We start from the raw sequence: 8,290 nt of genomic DNA, 5'->3' as shown, positions 1-8,290 counted from the left end.
GGACAAGGAAGAAGATAGTGATGCAGAGGAGGAGGACAAGGATGAGGATGACAATGAAGAAGATGCAGAGGAGGAGGAGGATGAGGAGGAGGAGGAGGAGGAGGAGGACAAACAAGAAGAGGACAAAGGAGAGGAGGAGGACAAGGAAGAAGATAGTGATGCAGAGGAGGAGGAAGAAGAAGGTGAGGCCAAAGAGGGGGATGGGGACAAAGGGGCAGCAGTTGATGGCAGTGAGAGGGGAGAAGACAAAGGCGCACCAGCTGATGGTAGTGAGAGGGAAGAAGACGATGATGAAGAAGACGAGGATGATTATGGTGATGATAAAGGGGGATCCAATGGAGGCAGCGACATCAGCGATGACGATGATGATGACAACGCGCCTGCTTCTGCAACACATCCAGGAGGACTAGCACTTCTGCCACCCCTGCGAGCAGCAGCAATTCATTGAGTAGCAGGAGCACACTACAGATGTTGATTGACAAAACTTGCTGGAAAGACAAGGATTTGCCGAAGTCAAAGAAAAATGATGAAGCAGAGTCTCGGGACAGCATTGATATGTTCAAGCTCTGCAACTTGAAGCCAGCTTTGCCAACCACCTTTCCTGTGCCAGATTTCAGCGACAAAGATATGTGTGAGAAGATCAACTTTGCCATTGACAAGAGCCTGTTCTTATCAAGTGAAGCTGAAAAGAATCAAATTGACATGGAGGAAGCAGGAAAGGGTCTTGACTGGGTTCATTCAAAGGAAAAATACAGGGAATATTTAAAGCGGCTCCCAGACCTAAGCTCCAGCAAGAGCAAGGCAACATCCATGGCAAACCCTCATGTGGTCCAGAAGCGTAAAGCAGTTTCAATGAAGAAGAATCTGCAGTTGCCTCAAACCAAGGAGAAGATGGTGAGTGTAGATGCTGAAGTAAATATGGTCAAGGAAGCTGTGTTTCAAACTGATATGCCAACTGTAGTGAGCAGAGAGCCAACCAATGTCAGAGAAGTTCAACAGATCAAGGGGAAGACTCCCCTTTCAACAGTCCCACCAAAACCACCTAAGCAGAAGATTGTCAAGTTTGCCAGGGGCACAAAGGGGGAACAGGCCACAAAAGATTTGGGTTTCAGAGACGAGAGAGAACTGCGAGCCGCAGCCATTGATGCAGGGGTGCCAAGTTCTGCTAGGTTGCTGCCAACTCAGACTGGAAAGATGCCAACTACAGATACCAATGTGCCAACCATGTGTCAGTTAGCAGCATGGTCACAGTCAAAACCACCACAGCTGGCCAGGAAGGCACCACTACAACTGCAAGTCCCAAGGTGCCTACTCATAGATATGCTTCAATGCCAAACACAAAAGGAGGTGATCCAACTATCAAAGTGTCGTCCCCAAAAGCTGACTTTCAGCAACCATTAACACAAGAGGAGGTGTTCGACATTATAAGTAGGTGCAAGCCTCCAAGGCCGCCAACTACAACACTATTGCGAACCAAGTCAGTGAATGATGCACCCGTGTTTGTGCCGCAAGGAGATGCCCTGGTCCTTGAACCCTTACAAAGATCAAACTCTTATCATGGTGACGGGTTCTGTGATGCACCATCTTTTGACCTCGGCATAGATGGTGATGCTCCAGCACCTGCTCCAGCAGCAGAAACAGCGGAAGCCGGTGTGATCTGCATTGATGAGTGTGAGTTGGACCCAACAGCTGTGAATGGAGGATGTGCTGCTGCTGATGCTGGGAAGGCAATAGCTCAAGAGCTAGATGTTGGTTCACCAGAGAATTGCCACACCCCGATATGCGCAGAACCAGAAGTTGGTACGAGCAGTTCTTCGGGACCACCTATTGCACGAAGACAGAGGAGGGTAATAAGACCTGCAGCATCTCAAAGGTCTCCATTCATCGACTACAACAAGAAGAAGACTTTCAGCACCAATGAGGCAGTGAACAAGCTTTACGCTGCCCTCTTGTATTGGGTCAGGCATCACAAAGGAGCAAGTGATGAAGCTACCAGGTAAACTAACTCCCCACATCCTACATACATATCTTTTTCAGTTGCACAGGACCAGCCACTTAGTTGCACAAAAAGCATAGCATGTTGCACAGAACAGGGATTTTAGTTGCACACTGTTCTGTTTTCAATTTCATACACATTTTTTTGCTGCTGTGACCCTTCGAGCTAACTTGTCTTTTTATTGCTTTTAAAAAAATCAGCCCTGAGATAATCAGGTATGGTGCTTTCTACATTTCTTTAAAGGAGTTAGTTGATTCGATGAAGCCGGTTCAATGGTTGTCAAAAATTGTTATTGAGACTGGAATCTTACACATCATGGATAACTTACCAGAAGGGTCAAAGAAGGTTTTTATGCCACTGAGGTTTTCTGTAAGTTTTTCCAAAACCTTCTTTTTACCCTCATATTTGTTCTGTAGCACTTTTTTTCGTTGACCATTTGAGGGAGGCCTTTCACCTACTAAGGAGTTTTGGGCCATGTTTTATAATCTCTGTAGATAAATTTACAGCAAGGGATCCACAATGTGAATGAGATAAACAAGAAGTTTGATTACAAGAACCGTCTCGACAAGAAAGACTTGGTGAGTGTTGTGCCCACATGATCAATCTTTTTTTTAGTTGGCACCCACAACATATCCAGTTGCACATGACACATCTGTTAGTTGGCAGACACTTGTTGCAACCTGTTTTTAACTTGACCAAGTCTTTTACTGTTTTTTCTTAGCTACAGCCTGTATTTTGTGTCTGAAATCATTCACGGTTGCAGGTCATGCTGCCAGTGCTCGACTGCGCTGATGTAACCGATAAGGATGGAGGGAAGCATTATTGGGTCTTCAGTGTCAACTTGAGGGACGGACGCTTCGAAGTTCTTGATTCAAGCAGGACGCTGGACAACATTGAGCTGATGAACACTACCTCTACCATCGCGGGGGCAGTACGCCAGCTATGGAGGAAGCATTACCCAAAGTTCAGCATCGAGCACTTCCAGATTATTGACATTGACGTACCGAAGCAGCTCGGCAAGTAAGACAATAAGCATTTCATTCCTTCTCAATCATATACCATCATTTTGTAGTTTTTAAATTTTTCTACATGTGCAATCTTTAGTATTTTTAAGACACGGTATTAGTCTTCAATCTGTTTTATCATTTTTATGAGTTTCTAATCTAGCCAGTTGCAGAGTGGCGCATAAGTAGTTGCACAGTGGGACATAATGAGTTGCAGTAGAACACAAGCAGTTGCACAGTAGGACATAAGCAGTTGCACAATAGAACAGAAGCAGTTGCACAGTAGGGCATAAGCAGTTGCACAGAGTGCATTACCTTTATTTTGGTTTTAATTTTATGTGACAATTTTTTTTGCCCATTTTGCAGTAATGAGTGTGGGTTGTTCGCACTGCTTAACGCCACCGAGTGGAATGGTAGGCAACTGCCCAACTACGACCCCAAGGAAGTACTCAATATCATTAAGAAGCTGGCATATGATTGGGTCACCAGCGTGCACAACACCGCCCCATGGAGGAAGTTGCTGAGATACGACAAGGAGTAGGTCAGTACTATTTTTTTCTTTTTTTCTGCTCCATGGAGGAAGTTGCTGGTTTGTACAATTTTATTAAGCAGATTTCGTAGTTGCACACTACTAGTAATTGTGTTTGCAACTCAATATCATCACTTTTGTTGATACATTAGGAGCACTAGATATACAATTATTCAACAACTAAATATTTAACCAATTGCCAACAAAGGCACAAATAGCAACTTTTTTTACACAGTGCATGAACTAATTCAAGCAGCATAAATTAGATAAAGAGGAATCATAGATGCTGAATGTGTCCACTTGGTCCCAACATTGCTAAAAAACATCATTCTTTTCCTTTTTTGTTCCAAAGTTACAAATGAGGAAACAGAATCACAGGAGCCTCTGTGGACACACACCAGCAGTGTGCTCTGTAGATTGGCACTGGCTGCATTTGTTTTTCTTCTTTGGGTGTAGCTCCAGCGCCGATTTGTACCGTCGACTCTTTGCCCTACCCTTTGTAGTAGACCTTGGAGGATCCCTGGGCACAAAATCATCAGAAGCTTGTGCAAGGGCTGCAGCCTCCAATGGGGCAGTAGGACCGTCACGATCACCTGTGTAATAATCATATAAAAAGTTTAGTATTTTTGTTATTGTGCAACCAGCACTAATGTTCTGTGCAACCACACAGTACATTTTGTGCAACTAACTGGTTGCTGTGTGCAAGTTAAGTTGAAAAAAACACCTGCAGTAGCACGGCCTGTCATGGTACTTAGATTGTAGTCACCTATGGGCAGAACATGAAAAACAAGTTAGATTTTTAGCTTGATCCTCAAACTAACACAACACACGCAACTAGGAAGCATGTTCTGTTCAACTGGGCACTATGATATGTGCAACTAAAGTCACTCACCCTAGTTTTTGTTTTGGAGTCGGTGAAGGTACTAACCTGGGTGATGAGCCCCCTGAGTCCTGCCTGTAGGTCCATTGGGAGTAGCACAAAGGGCACTGCTAGTTGGGCCTGGCGGGGGAGGAGGTCTTTGAGGGTTGGCATCACCTATAGGCAGAACAGGACAAACAAGTCAGTTGTGTTTATCTTTTGATGCTCGAACTAACACAGCGTGCGCAACTAGGTAGCCTGTTCGGTGCAACTGAGCACCATGATGTGTGCAACTGGAGTTACAGACCTAGTTTGATGGGGAGTTGGGGGCAGGTAATTACCTGGACGACGAGCCCCCTGAGTGTTGCCTGTAGGGCCATTGGGAGGAGCATGCGGGGGAGGAGGTGGCGGAGTATGCCGTGTACAGCCAGGAGGGGGGGGAGGTCCTTGAGGGTTGACATCACCTATATGTAGAACTGGAAAAATAAGTTAGCTATGTTATCTTGATGCTTGAACTAACACAGCTTGCGCAACTAGGCAGTATGTTCTGTCCAAGTGGCTACCATGGTGTGTGCAACTGGGCACAATGATGTGTGCAACTGAAGTTACACACCTAGTTAGATCAGGAGTTGGGGCAGGTAATTACCTGGATGATGAGCCCCCTGATTGCTGCCTGGAGGTGGAGGAGGTCCTCGAGGGTTGCCATCATCTGATGGCCCCGTTGCAGCAGTCGGTTTTCTCTTTTTCTTGGACTTGTTCAAGTGGCCGATCTCGGTACGTGCTGCACGCATATGCTTGTATACAATAGCTTGTGCTAGATCAGAACCACTCGCAAACTTTGCTAGTTTCCGAAAATCGTATATCATGTTCCTCTCCCTTATATGCTTCTTTGATTGAGGAGGCATTTCATCTGGTTGCTCATAACCAGTCCCTGGCACACTGGGTACAGCAGTAGGTGTCCACCGTCTTAGCAGGTACCTTTCCGGTATGACATCAACGCCAACATGGGTGAACACCTTGAGGATGTGGCAACAAAGGATACCGTCCTTGTCCATTTTACAGCACTCACACAAATAGGAACCCTCCTCCACCCTTGCCTGCACTAAGTAGTTTCGAGAACCATATTTCACAACAAATTCCTAGTTCGGTCTGAGCTCAAACACATCAGCACCAACTTGGAATGCATTATAACGTCCAATCAGCTCAAACTCTTCTCTGAACTTGCGATAAAGGTCTCTAGTATAGGTTTTGTAAGCTTGCTTCTCTATTGGGAAGTTGGACCACAACTCAATCTCAAGGTGTTCTGTCCTATAATCATTGCAGCCTTCCTTGGCAAGGATGTGGTTCTGGATTTTTTCATATTGCTCGACAAAGTTCAGCATTGAGTTGTGTGGGTTCACATATCTTTTCAGGATGGCATTGAACCCCTCACTACGCTGTGTAGATTGGAGGAAGGGGAAGAACCTGTGTTTGAAGTAGCACGGCACCCAAGTTGACCTGTATTCATACAACTTCCCAAAGTGCGTGTGTGTCATAGCCTCATACTTCATCATTAACCCGTCCCAATTCTGCTCAAACTTGTCTATAGTGAAGCTGAAGTCAACACACTTGTTGAAATCATCAGAGAGTCCTGGATTCCGGCACAGCAGCCAACCAACCTTTTCCTGAGCCATTTTCATGATGTGCCATCGACAACAGCGGTGCACGGTGGTTGGAAAGATGCTCTGTATTGACTGCCTCATCGCACCATCCTAATCAGTGATGAAGTTGTCAGGAGGTTTTCCATCCATAGCCTCTAGGAATGCTCCAAAGACCCAATCAAAGCTCGATGCCAACTCCTGCCTCACAAACGCGCAACCCAGCATGAAAGATTGGCCATGTCGGTTTATTCCTATGAAGGGCACGAACGGCATATTGTACAAGATGGTCATGTAGGTGGTGTCAAACGATATGCAATCGTGGTACGCCTCCGCATAAGCTTTTCGAGCTAAGCCGTCCACCCAAAATATGTTGACAACTCTGTCCTCTTCATCATATTTCACCTTATAGAAGAAGTCTGGATCGGTTTTTTGTATATCCTTGAAGTGCGCAATTGTCTCAATCAGATCACCCTCCTTTGTGTCATCTCTACGGAAACTTGTACAAAGATTTGTTATTGCCTTTGGTCCGAACGGCACCATCATCTCAGATCCATAGAACTCTGCCATTACATGCATCATCCGTCCTGCATAATACAAAAACAAACAGTATATCCTTTTTTAGTTGCACAAATGCGCACATCCAGCTGCACAGTAATAGGACACGTGTTGGCACAGAAGATAATCGCAGGAAATGGACGCCTAGCTGCACCTTTTTAAAAACACTTTGCAGTTTTTGCATACAGGACATTCTGTACTTGCATAGTAAAGACAATCTAGGTGCACAAGAAGCACCAAAAGTGATATACAAAAAGCATGGGAAGTTGGACACCAGTTGCACAGTTAAGCCATTTCAGTTGCATAGTAGTACCATAAAAGTTGCACACTAGACTTCCTAGAGGGAAACTTAATTCTTCAAGGGATATAGAAAAACACCACACCTGTAGTCAAGTTGCAGTTATACAAGATGCGCAGAAACTCCTTTTCATCAAGTGAGATGCCTTGGTGGGATCTCAAGTATTTGGACAATGAAGGTTTGTTCACGAGTGGATGATTGTGGTCACGAACAAAGTGCGTCACCTCCCATCGCCCATCTATCAGCTTCACCAACATTTTTGCCTTGCATTCAGTCTGCTTTATTGTCTCGCGTTTGCGCTTCTTCTTCTTCTTACTAGTACCAGCCTCCTCTTCAGCAAATATTGGAGGTTCTTCTTCCATCTCCTCATCACTGTTAATAGATTTTGGATCTGGAATAGGGTCCAGGACAGGAGGAGCCTCAGCTCCTCCATCATCAGCTTTGGGCTTCTTGAACTTGTTGCAGCAAAACTGTTGTTTTATCAATTCATTGGTGCGGGCTGTCCGTCTAGAGGTGTTCATCTTGATAGAGAAACCCATCCGTAGTGTGTAGATGTTGTAGTGATCCTTAGCAATTTGAAGGATGTCAAACCTCATGCCAACATAGGGTTCCATAGGTTGAGAACCAGCCTCATCCTCTCCTTCTTCTACTTGCACAGCTCTGTCAACAGCCCCAGCTCCTAGCTCAGTCCTGGTTGGACTAGGAACATTTGCCTCGGTTCCTGTGTCATCAAGAGTATGGCTCTCTGACTGCAAAGACACCACTACACGGGCACCATGGGCTGATGAATGGCCTGCCACATTGTCATGGCCCGTAGGGTTACCATCACGACTTGCCTGCGTGTAGTAAACAGATCGACCATTTTCTGTCCAATTTCCTTGTTGTATGCTGGGTTGCTGCTGATCCATATCATGAGGAAGCTCATTGAGATCTGGAGGCAACTCATTGAGATCAAGCATTTTTTCCTTGTTCTTGGATGCCGCCACACACTCCCTGCACATATATAAAAAGAAGAAATTGATGTCATCAGTTGGTAACCACAGAAAAAGAGTGTTTCAAACAACCTAAAAACTTAGTAAATAGGTAGTTGCACACCATTTTGTGATAATCTTAGTTCCAAAAACAACATGACTGTAGCATAATATTTTATTATAATAGTTTTGAAATTTTTTGTTTGCACAGATTTGTTATGTTAGTTGCACAGTTTGCAGTAAATAACTAGCAAAAGCGTGACTTCTTTTTGCTATAGAGTTTTTCTGACTTTCCCCCTTTTTGTTTTATTGTAATGATCTATAGGTTTCCGTTTCGCAAGGAGCTCTTTTTAGATTTTTCTGCGCATAATTGGATGCTACATTTGAGAAGGAAAATCCAGGTGAAAGAAGAAAGAAGAATTGGAGGACAGATTATAG

General features: G+C 44.7%; 1 pseudogene; it reads right to left on the bottom strand.

Annotated features, from left to right (window-relative positions):
* Positions 1 to 3,901: 3,901 nt before the first annotated feature.
* On the bottom strand, positions 3,902 to 7,840 carry LOC119315985 (annotated as a pseudogene).
* Positions 7,841 to 8,290: the final 450 nt, after the last annotated feature.

The sequence above is a fragment of the Triticum dicoccoides genome, chromosome 6A, assembly GCF_002162155.2.
Source record: "Triticum dicoccoides isolate Atlit2015 ecotype Zavitan chromosome 6A, WEW_v2.0, whole genome shotgun sequence".
Lineage (NCBI taxonomy): Eukaryota > Viridiplantae > Streptophyta > Magnoliopsida > Poales > Poaceae > Triticum > Triticum dicoccoides.
This window is presented reverse-complemented; position numbering and strand designations above follow the sequence as displayed.